The sequence below is a fragment of the Myotis daubentonii genome, chromosome 2, assembly GCF_963259705.1.
Source record: "Myotis daubentonii chromosome 2, mMyoDau2.1, whole genome shotgun sequence".
Lineage (NCBI taxonomy): Eukaryota > Metazoa > Chordata > Mammalia > Chiroptera > Vespertilionidae > Myotis > Myotis daubentonii.
Window position 1 is genome coordinate 87,023,003 of NC_081841.1, and position 12,162 is coordinate 87,035,164.

Consider the following 12,162-nt stretch of genomic DNA (forward strand, 5'->3'; position numbering starts at 1 on the left):
GTGGGGGCAAGGCAGGTTAGGTTAGACGGCACTAACAGGTAAGCTGGTCGGTAGCAGTGCCAGAATCACACACCCACAGGCACACCTAGGGCGCGTTTGGAGCATTCCTATAGACGACATGGCACTTGAACATCTTGCCAGAATGATACAACCGGCAGAAAAAATGGGAACTAATGTGAAATTTCGACCGTGGCCCCAATCCGGCTAAGCTTTCAAAAATGATGGTCTTCATCCGCTTTCTTGTGTTTCTGTTTTCCATCACCTTAGGGAATGCACGTAATTTACATTCAGGATCCCATAGAGAATTTATCTAGAAGATTCTTTTGAAGTCTTTACCAAGAAATTTAATTTAAATATAACAATGTTGATTTCTTCTTTCAAAAGCTTTAGTCCCTTTCATTCCAGCGGGAAAACATTGATTCTTCCCTCTAATCCTTTATTTTCACAAAGTAGGAAATGTAAAAGCACATGTAAATGTGTGCGAGAAGTCCCCAGGAAGCTGCATCTCTGCAGGACAGCCAAGGGGGGGAGGGGGCGGGGAGGACAGACTACAGCACTTTGCTTGCCTTTGTATCATTTCCAAAGCCCCAGGGATGATCCTTAGTGGGAAATTGGGCTTATGTTGCCGTCCAGGGAGGCCAGGGACTATATGTTCATCTTTCCAGAACTTTCCTGATCATGTCATGAAGCGTCATGTGTGCAGCCTCTTTGGCATTAGCCATGATGCATCTACATGCACATTACTTGTCTGTGCCTCCATATGTGAGCCCTGTTTTCTCTGGTGACTTTCCTTGTGTTCCTTTTTTTGCTCAGATACGTGCAGCACAAATCGCTGCTGTGTAAGAGAACTAATTATTCTTCAAAGTAGGGACTACTTCCTGTCAGCCCATTTTTGCCTTAGCAATCAGTGGAAATGCATGTCCACATCACAAGGAACGCTTTTGCTCAGTTTATCAAACTTAATAAACTCAGTTTATTAAGAACTCACAGATCCTCCAAGAATATGTTGGTGGAACCCCAGGGGCCTCCACGCTCCTGTCTAAGCAATACTACTTTAGGCCATTTGATAGGTGATTATAACAGTTATATTTCTATAATCATGAAAATAGCAACTTAATGGCAACAATCTAATCTACACCGAACTTTGAACATGTGAATGCCATGGTAACGCTGCAAAGCAGGTGTGCCACAGTTTTATAGTGGGGAAGGCTGAGCTCAAATGTCAGGTAATTACCCTGGAACCTGAGCTCACATTTCAGAACTTTGGAAACCTCTCTAGTGTATTCTGCCCACTACTCCATAAGAGTGGCTAAAACACGCCTTCACGCAGCCAGTTATGGATTTGACCTGATAAAATGGCAGCTTCAACATAATTTAGCTTTTTCTTTTTGTTAATCCTCACTCAGTATTTTTCCCATTGGTTTTCAGAAAGGGTGGAAGGAAGGGAGGGAGGAAGGAAAGAGAAACATTGATGTGAGAGAGACACATTGATTAGTTGACTCCCACACTAGCCCCCAATGGGGGCCTGGGATAGAACCTGCAACCCGGGTACCTGCCCTTGACCAGGAATTGAACCCTTGATCCTTCAGTCTGCGGGCCGATGCTCTAACCACTGAGTAACACCGTAATACCAGCCAGATCAGGGCTAATTTGTTAACTTTTATATTGCTGGTCAAGACTATTAGATCTGGAGTTAAATTAACCTGGATTCTAATGCTTTCCAGTCATGTGACTGCAGGAGTTGCATAATCTCCCTATGCCTCAGTTTTCTCACCTGGAAAATGGGGATAACATATCATAGGACTATTGTAATAAGTGACTCAGATTTGTAAAGGGGTAGGAACAGTCCTGAAACAATAATAATTGACAGTTACCTGTTTTTATTTTACACACATACACACGAATATACATACCTCTAAATAAACCTTTTTGACCTTACTGAAAAGGGATTATATAATAGAAAACTCTACATGTCAGTTTTGTTCTCAGGAACAGAAAAACAATCCATGCAAAATTTTGAAAAATTATTTTAGTAGATTGCTTTACCAGTCCTCTTAGTTGCTGATGTGAGCAGCCCAGAAATCACATTGTCTCAGTGTGCCAAGAGACCAGGACAAAGTGGGGGCGTAGGGGATGCTGACAGCCGGGATTTCCCAGCTGTCTGGGGCTCACCGGCCGAAGCAGCAGGCATTTTCTCCCCTTCGCTGCCGGCTCACGGCCATTCCTGTTGACTGCATATCCTACAAAGAGGGAATTGGAAGTCTACTGGCCCTAGCAATGAGTGTCCCATTCTCTCTCAGTGATCTGGGTTTGCAGTGGCTGATGGGAGCTCCCATTTATACACTCATCTCAGAAGGCTCATCCTCTGGGAAGTTCCTTCCTTCCGCTGACTTTCCTGCGTAGCAGGAACTTTTCAGATGGGGGAGAAGGAGGGAGTGTCAGAGCCACTGGCGATGAGAGCCATGCTCCGGGACTGGAAGGAATCTTGCATTCCTGGGTGAAGGGTGCTGTGCTGCAGGCCACATTGTAACCTTGAGTAAACAGGCCGCCTGCTAACAGTTTATATAGTAATGCTGCACATATATGAGTCCAAGTTTATTTTATTAAACGTCTGACAAGTATGCATCTTTTGTAGTATTCCCATCCTCCAAAGCCTAAAACCTTGCCAGGTCATGCTCCTCCTCACCCACTTGCTCTCCCTCCCCCTTTCCCTCACCTAACCAGTTTCCCTGGGAAAAGGCCTTTATGGTGCAATTTCTCTGCCCTTTTGCTACATTGTCTGGATGGTAATTTGCTTTTAAGTAATTGAGTATAACTATCCTAGTACTCTAATGCTTTAGGGACAGGTAATTAGCTGTGACATTCTTTAATTTGAAACAATGCCTTAGACTGGGTGACCTGCAGGATTTTTAAAATTTAGCATAAAGGATGTTTTCAAAATATTACTGTTGCTGAAATGGGAGGCATTTCTGATGTGTGATTGTTAGAGGAGGTGTGGCAAGGCCTGTGGATCTTGCAGGTCCCAGATAGCAGAAGGCAGCCAGCCCACCTGCATATGGAACCACATAGCCTCTAAGCACCACGGAGCCTCCCACCCTTCACTTCAGCTGCTCCATGACTTGGGGCAGCTGGGATCCTGCCCCCAGTGAGACTCCAAACGTGCCGGTTCTGATTTTAGGAACCGGCGGCTTTTCCTTCAGTGTGGCCCTTTCTGCGAGGTGCTGTCAATCAAAGAATTGAGGGTAGAGATGTGAGAAATGCTCACCTGTCTGAATTCAAATAATGAACTCGGAGACATAAGTGTGGCAAAAATGAGACTTTTGAAATGTTCTTGCAAAGTGGGTGCCCCTCCGGTTGTACAGGCACACACAGAATAGTGATCGCAGGCTGTTTATCCCCTAGCCGTGGTCGGCAAACATGCGGCTCTTTGACCCCTTGAGTGTGGCTCTTCCTAAGCCTTAGGAGTACCCTAATTAAGTTAATAACAATGTACCTACCTATATAGTTTAAGTTTAAAAAATTTGGCTCTCAAAAGAAATTTCACTCGTCGTACTGTTGATATTTGGCTCTGTTGACTAATGAGTTTGCCGACCCCTGCCTAGCCAGTGATGGCGAACCTATGACACGTGTGTCAGAGGTGACACATGAACTCATTTTTTTGGTTGATTTTTCTTTGTTAAATGGCATTTAAATATATAAAATAAATATCAAAAATATGTCTTTGTTTTACTATGGTTGCAAATATCAAAAAAATTCTATATGTGACACGGCACCAGAGTTAAGTTAGGGTTTTTCAAAATGCTGACACGCCGAACTCAAAAGGTTCGCCATCACTGGCCTAGGCCCTAGGGCATGAGAGTCCGCCCTCTGGTTCCTCATTGGCTGAGCGCTGTGGGGTTAGTGTCCTACGTCACCCAGGTCTTATTGTCTCCTATTGGGCCATTTACAAAAAATGGGCTGAGGCCTTTTCTAGTTGTCTCCACCTCCCCCTGTTTAGTGGAGGCAGCTTGAGGTGTTTCATCCTGGGCATCTCGGGCCTCCACCATGATGCTGGCTCACGTACCCAGTCCTCATGTGCATTTGCCTAAAAGAAAGTTTCTCTTGACAACACCATGGTGTTTGAGCACCCATTGTGGGTCTAGAACTAAAATGACTGTTGGGACATATAGGAATGAGTAAGATTCGGACCCTTTATCACACAAAAAAATAAGTCTCATTGGGGAGGTTATGCACATGCACAGGTAGCTAGAATGTGACCGAACAAATGTAGTACAGTAATTGCTATAGAAAGGAAATGCAGGCTAGAAGAGGGAATGGTTCACCAACCTTGGGTGCTGGGAAGTGTCCGACTTAGATCCTTATGAATAAGCAGACTTCTCCCTCTCCCCATGGGGCGTGCAGGAGGCAGCTGATCAATGATTCTCTCTCATCATTGATGTTTCTATCTCTCCCTCTCTCTTCCTCTCTGAAATCACTAAAAATATGTTTTTAAAAAGGTAAAATGGGCTTCGGATGTGATGCTAAAGAGTCTGGAATTTTTCTTTAGGCAGTGATAAGTCATCAAAAATATTTATACGGGGGTGTGACATGATTTCAGAATATGATTCTGGTAACAAAGAAGTGAGTAGACTGCAAGGGAAAGAGAAACTGGAGGCAGAGAATCCAGTTAGGAAGCAATTGTCTAGGAAAACGATGCCACGCCACCACAATTGTCCTGTTCCTGAAATAATCACTTCTTCCTTCTGGGGCGAGGAAAACCTCTGCTGTGACTCAGAGTCCCTCCCTATTAATAGAAGATGACAAAATACTTATCTTACCTCACATGGGGAGGCACTGAGAGATCCTTGTCATTGTAGCCAGGAAAGAGGGGGAGATGCTGTTCTAATGCCAGTGGTGCAATCCGTTTCTGGGGAGAGAAATTGCCTTTTGTCTCTAACTTTTAATAATAAAAATTTCAAACCTACAGAAAAGTTGAAGTTGAGTAGAAGCATCAGAAACACTCTTTGGAGGGGAGCTTCTGCCAAAGTAGCCAGCACTCACTACCCCAGAAGTAGCATTTCTAATTCAAGCGCCCATTGCTTTAGGATGGAAATGCCACTGCAACACGTTTGGTTACAAGCAGTGTTCCATAAAGTGAGGTTTTGTCAGGAAAGGCCCATCTCCCCATTGTTTTTTTAAAATATATTTTATTGATTTTTTTACAGAGAGGAAGGGAGAGGGATTGAGAGTTAGAAACATCGATGAGAGAGAAACATCGATCAGCTGCCTCCTGCACACCTCCTACTGGGGATGTGCCCGCAACCCAGGTACATGCCCTTGACCAGAATCAAACCTGGGACCTTTCAGTCCGCAGGCCGATGCTCTATCCACTGAGCCAAACTGGTTAGGGCTCCCCATTGTTTTTATTACAAATAAAAGTGTAAGGAAAGTTACTCCTATTGCTCCTGCTGCTGAAATGGGGTGGGGGCATCACAGTAGAAGTTAAACAGTCGTTTAAGTGAAGAGTTGGGCAAAATGCCTTCAGCTGGTGCTTGAGTGTTGGATCTGAGAGTCTGCCTGGTAGCCAGGGGCAGCTGGTGGTGTCTTGTGCCATCTGCTGCCTGGTCCTTTCTGAAAGAGAGGTCTCCGTTGCTTCCCCCAGAACCACATAAGAAGTCTCTCCTCTTTTTGAAAAAAGGCCATTGGTGTCTGTCGCAGAATGTACCATAGACTGAAACAAAAATCTATTATTGATATATCTGCTCAGTTGGTGCAAGCTATGCTGAGGGATAAAAAGATAAATCACTTGGAGACACTCCCCTGAAGAAGTCAACAGGTGGGGTCAATCACCTAAGAGGGAATGTGACAAAGGCAGCATTCGGTGTGCTGTTAGAACAGTATCCAAGTTCAAGATCCAAAAGAGCAGTCATGTTGGATAACTGATGGTTCTTCCATCCCAGGATAGGACAATGTAGACATACAACGAACTCTACATGAAAACTAAAGAGTGTATGTATTAAGGAGACATGTCAGGAATACATTCAAGAAAGATAATATGTGCTACTTTCTGAGGTACATTTATGTAATGATTAGTTCTTTCAAATGGAAATAGTGTTCTGGTACAGTAAATGATTCTGATTCATTTGTTCTCTCTTAATATAACATCTCTTGGGAAACTTAACTGTTGGAATTTTTCACAAAGCAACTGGGAGATTATAGAAGAATAAGCCTTTTTAATCCTTAAGCAAATTTATTTTTATCTTAAGGTCAGTTTAAATATCACACCATCACAGTCTGCATTTGCATGTACTCATACATTACTTGTTAGATTCCTTTACTGCAATGAACTCAAGGAAAACAACCCAGACTCTTGGCTGTGCTGACAACAAAGTATCAGTTATAAAGGGAAGTAATAAAGATTTATGCATTTATTAATAAAGTAATAAAAGCCTAATATGCTAAGTGCCGGACTGTTTGACCAGTAGCTATGATGTGCACTGACCACCAGGGGGCAGATGCTCAATGCACAGGCATGGAAACATGGAACAGACTGATGAATCTCAGAGGGAAGGGCGAGGGGAGCAGGGTGGGAAGAGATTAACCAAAGATCTTATATGCATACTAGAGGCCCGGTGCATGGATTTGTGCACTGGTGGGGTCCCTCGGCCTGGCCTGTGGGGATTGGGCCAAAACTGGCAGTCCAACATCCCCTGAGGGGTCCCAGATTGTGAGAGGGCGCAGGCCACGCCAAGGGACCCCACTGGTGCACGAATCCATGCCCTAGACCTCTAGTTTATTAATAATATGGCCATCTGATAATTTTAATTTTTTAAAATTGATTTGAGAGAGAGAAACATCGATAGGTAGCCATACATGGCCCAACTGGGGATCAAACCCGAAACCTAGGTATGTGCCTTGACCAGGAATTGAACCCACAACCTTTTGGTGCATGGAATGACACACCAACCAACTGAGCTACCTGGCCAGGGCCAATAATTCTAATTTCTGATTCAATATTTAAAAGTGACTTCTTTTTTAAAAAATGTGTAAGCCACACATTGGAAGAAAACATTTTGCAGAATACAAATCTGGTGAAGAACTGTTATCTAACATATACAAAGAACTCTTAAAACTCACCAATATGAAAATGAACAATCTGGTTTAAAAAATGGACCAGGTTGGACACCTCCCTGAAGAAGATATACAGTTGGCAGGGAGCATATGAAAAGAAGTTCCACATCCTGTGCCATCAGAAAGCAAATAAAAACCACAATGAGGTAACACTGCATACCTATTAGACTGGCCAAATCTGAAACACTGACAGCAAATGCAAAATGGTACATCCACTTTGGAAGAAGGACAGTTTGGCAACTTCTTATAAAACTAAACAGACTCCTTATTATACGATCCAGCAATCATGCTCCTTGGAGTTGAAAACCTGTACATGGATGTTTCTAGCAGCTTTATTCATAACTGCTACAACTTGGAAGCAACCAAGATGTCCTTCAGTAGGTGAATAATAACTAAACTGTGGTGCATCCAGACAATGAAATACTATTCAGCACCAAAAAGAAATAAGCTCTGAAGCCATGGAAGAAGCTTAAAGGCATATTACTAAGTGAAAGAAGCCAATCTGAAAAGGCCACCTACTGTATGATTCCAGCCATGTGACATCTGGAAAAGGCAAAACTCTCAGGATAGGAAAAAGATCAGTGATTACCAGGGCTGTGGGAAGGGAAGAATGAATTGGTGGAGCACAAAGGACTTTTAGGGCTGTGAAACTGTTCTGTATAAGAGTGCATACATGTTATTATACATTTGTTAAAGCCCATAGAATGTGAACCGGCAAGAGTGAGCCCCTATGTAAACCATGGACTTGGGTGATAACAATGTATTAATGTAGGTTCATTGATCGTGTACTTCTCTGGTTCAGGAAGTTGATACTGGGGGAGGCCGTGCATATGTGGGGATGGGGAAATATGGAAATCTCTGTATTTCCTGCTCAGTTTTGTTCTAAATCTAAAACTGCTCTAAAAAATAAAGTTTTAATTATTAAAAACAAACAAATGTGTATGCAGTTGCACAGTGACTTAGAACTACAGAATATAGATTTTCCATGAATTAGATGAAAGCCCTTATTATTATTATTATTATTATTATTATTCAATTTTTGTTTCTCTTAAAAAACAAAACATTATTGAGTTATAGGTGATACTTATACATGAAGTAACAACAAAAAGGAAAGTGGTGCCGAAACCGGTTTGGCTCAGTGGATAGAGCGTTGGCGTGCGGACTGAAGGGTCCCAGGTTCGATTCCGGTCAAGGGCATGTGCCTGGGTTGCGGGCATATCCCCAGTAGGAGATGTGCAGGAGGCAGCTGATCAATGTTTCTCGCTCATCGATGTTTCTAACTTTCTATCTCTCTCCCTTCCTCTCTGTAAAAAATCAATAAAATATATTTAAAAAAAAATAAAAAAGGAAAGTGGTATAGCGTAAAAATTCTCCTAACACCCAGAAGCAACCAGTTAACTAGTTTTTGTGTATACTTTCTATGAATGGACAAGCATGTACATTTAATATTATTGATGTTATTAGTACACAATTGCAGCAGACTAAAATACAGAGTGCAATTTGATTTTTCACTGAATGCATTTTGGAGATCAGCTTGTATCAGAAAACATAAAACTACCTAATTATTTTTTAAAATGTATATTTTTAAATTTATTTCTGAGAGGAAGGGAAAGGGAGAGAGATAAAAAAAAAAACATCAACAATGAGAGAGAATCATTGATTGGCTGCCCCCTGCACACCCCACACTGGGGATGGAGCCCACAACGTAGGTATATGCCCTGACCAGGACTTGAACCATGACATCCTGGTTCATAGGTCAACACTCAACTACTGAGCCACATCAGCCAGCCTCATGCTTTTTAATGGCTATATAGTATTCCACTGCACCACAAGATTTACTTATGCAGGCTTCCTATTGATGGTATTGAGGTTCTTTGTTATCTTATTTTGCTATTGCAAGAAATGACTGTAGTGAATATACCTTGACACATTCATCTACTTTTTATATGAGTACTAGAGGCCTGGTGCACGAAATTCATGCACTGGAGGGCAGGGGGGTCCCTCAGCCCGGCCTGCGCCCTCTCACAGTCTGGGACCCCTCAGGGGATGTCCGACTGCCAGCTTAGGCCCGATCCCTGGGGATCAGGCCTAAGCCGGCAGTCAGACATCCCTCTCGCAATCTGGGATCCCTCGTTCCTACTGCTCACCTGCTCACTCCTTACTGCTCGGCTCACTGCTCTTTAGTGGCAGGCTCCTTACCACTCAACTTGCTGTTCCTTAGCACTGCCATGGAGGCAGGAAAGGCTCCCAACACGGCCACTGCTCTCGCCAGCCATGAGCCCGGCTTCTGGCTGAGCAGCACTCCCCCTGTGGGAGTGCACTGACCACCGGGGGCAGCTCCTGCGTGGAGCATCTGCCCCCTGGTGATCAATGCAGATCATAGCAACTGGTTGTTCAGCTGTAAAAGTTGCTTAGGCTATTATAATATAAAGATGTTTGTAGGAAAAATTCTTAGATATGGACTTGCTTGGAGTATGTACATTTATAGTTTTGAGAGATATTACCAAAGTGCCTCTTCACAGACTGTACTAGTTTGAATTTCCACCGTGAATGTGCATCCCCAGATCTTAGCTGACATGGAGTACTCTCAACCTTTTGCCAGTCTTATAGATGAGTACTGATACCTCATGGTGACTAACTTGCATTTCTCTTAGTAAGAGACAGATTGAGCATCTTTTCATATGTTAAAAGGTTACTTGAATTCCTTTCCTGTGAACTATTCGCATTCGTTAAATAATTAACTTTTTGATTGGTAAACAAAATTAAAATCCTGTTTTATTTTTATACCTTATAGTTCAACAATAATATTAAGTTCATTATAGCCACTGAACTTAAATAACATTAATTAATCATTAGTTTCAAGTAGAAAAAACGTAGAATCACTTGATAATCCTAAAGCACACTTTGATACATAACTCATTGATGCCTGACTTTTCCTTCGCAACTCATTCTAAATCTCACACGGTAATGAAAATTGTTCTTACTCCTTAGGCTCGCTCAAGGTAAAAAAAAAAAAAAAAAAAAAAAGCCATGGTTTTTGTTTGTTTTGTTTTATTTTATTTTTTAATATTTTATTGATTTTTTACAGAGAGGAAGGGAGAGAGATAGAGAGTCAGAAACATCGATGAGAGAGAAACATCGACCAGCTGCCTCCTGCACATCTCCTACTGGGGATATGCCCGCAACCAAGGTACATGCCCTTGACTGGAATCGAACCTGGGACCCTTCAGTCCGCAGGCCGACGCTCTATCCACTGAGCCAAACCGGTTTCGGCTGTTTGTTTTGTTTTAATCCCAGAAGAATTATTTGTCTTAAGCTCTGTCTAGGCCACTATTATCTATGCAAATTTAATAAGGAATTTTAACTTATTAAAATAACAGCCAGATAACACTCTTCTTGATATCCCAGTCCCTGCCTTCCATGTGAGCAGCAAAGAGAGTGATACCACTAAATGTCTGAAAGCCTTTATCCTCACCCCCACCCTCCATAAGAAGATATTAGATGACCCATTAAATAGAGACATGAAAAAGGCCCTTCTTTCTCAGACTGGGAAAGACTGGTGTCACTAAAGTACCTTACAATTCCAAATATCGCCTTGCTTTTAGCAGTTGATATTCTGTAGCTGCTGATTAAAAAATACAATAGCTCTGGCAGGGTGGCTCAGTTGGTTGGATCATTGTCACACAAACCAAAAGGTTTTGGGTTCGATCCCTGGTCGGGGTACATATGGCAGGCAACCAATCCATATGTCCATATTTCTCTCTCACGTTGATGTTCTCTCTCTCTCTCTCTCTCTCTCTCTCTCTCTCTCTCTCTCTCTCTCTCTCTCTCTCTCTCCCCAATGGAAATATATCCTTGGGAAGGATTTTAAAAAATACATATTTTACATAAAATAGAATACCCTGATTCAAAAAGCTTTTGAACATTACTTTGAACTGACTTTATTACAAGTACTTATCAGGAATTCGATGAGGGAAGAAATGGGAGATAAGGACACTGAGAAGGAAGCTGATAGTGTTATAATGTACCCCGCGAATCACAGAAGGACGTCTTAAGAAGTCGAATTAAAGAGTCACATTTATTGCAACCCGGGACTATGAGGGGCCATTTTGCTTTCCCAAATCTCATAGTGACAAGATGGTGGCAAACCAGACTTATATAGGCAAAGATCACAAAGGTATTGATTACATCTCAAGGTTTGGAATGAGGAACCTGGTTTGCAAAAAAGCAGTTTACAGAAGCAGAAGCAGCATGTTAATTAGAGTTTTGGGTCTCGGAGTCACTGAATTGACAGAAACACATTATCTAGAGCCCTCAGGTCTGGAATGAGGAACCTGGGTTAAAGTTAGGCATGTTATCTAAATTACAGTTTTGGGTCTCTGGAACACTGTGTCAACAAGGACATGTTAACTGGAGCCCTCTGACCTTGGGATAACTGTGCTGTCCTTCCCAGGTAAATGAAAATGTGCTTTCTAAGACCAGTATGACCACAACCCATGGGATATTCACATTACAATCAAAAGGCATTTAATCGAATGGGATGATTTATACAATTCAGAAAATCAAAGTAACTTTTCGATTGTTAAACAAAGCAAATATGTACAGAAGCCAAACAGCAGGGTTAAAGTTAAACTACAGTTTCTACCTGAGATGACTGCTACCATACTTCATTAGCATCAAACATAAGAAGATGGAGATCAGAAAGTAGATTTATAAATACCAGGCTGTATGTAGGAAAAGCTGCTATCTGTTGTCCTGGTTCACTACACCCAACTGGCAGAAGTGACCACTACAGAAAAGAACTGCTCGTGTCCAATCCATTGTGGTGATGTAAAATCCACAGGGCAGGCACATGAGATATAAAAAACATACTCAACACAGAGACACTTCACCAGAAGCAATGCTAGTTAACCTTAACAGGGATTATAGATCTCCATTCATCTTTCTTATTAAGAAGAAAATAGATTGTAGGCAGGAGGCCATATTGAAGAGATAACATGTGATTTTATTTTAATCATTGTCTTAGCCAAATTCCCTAGGACCTAGGGCCTA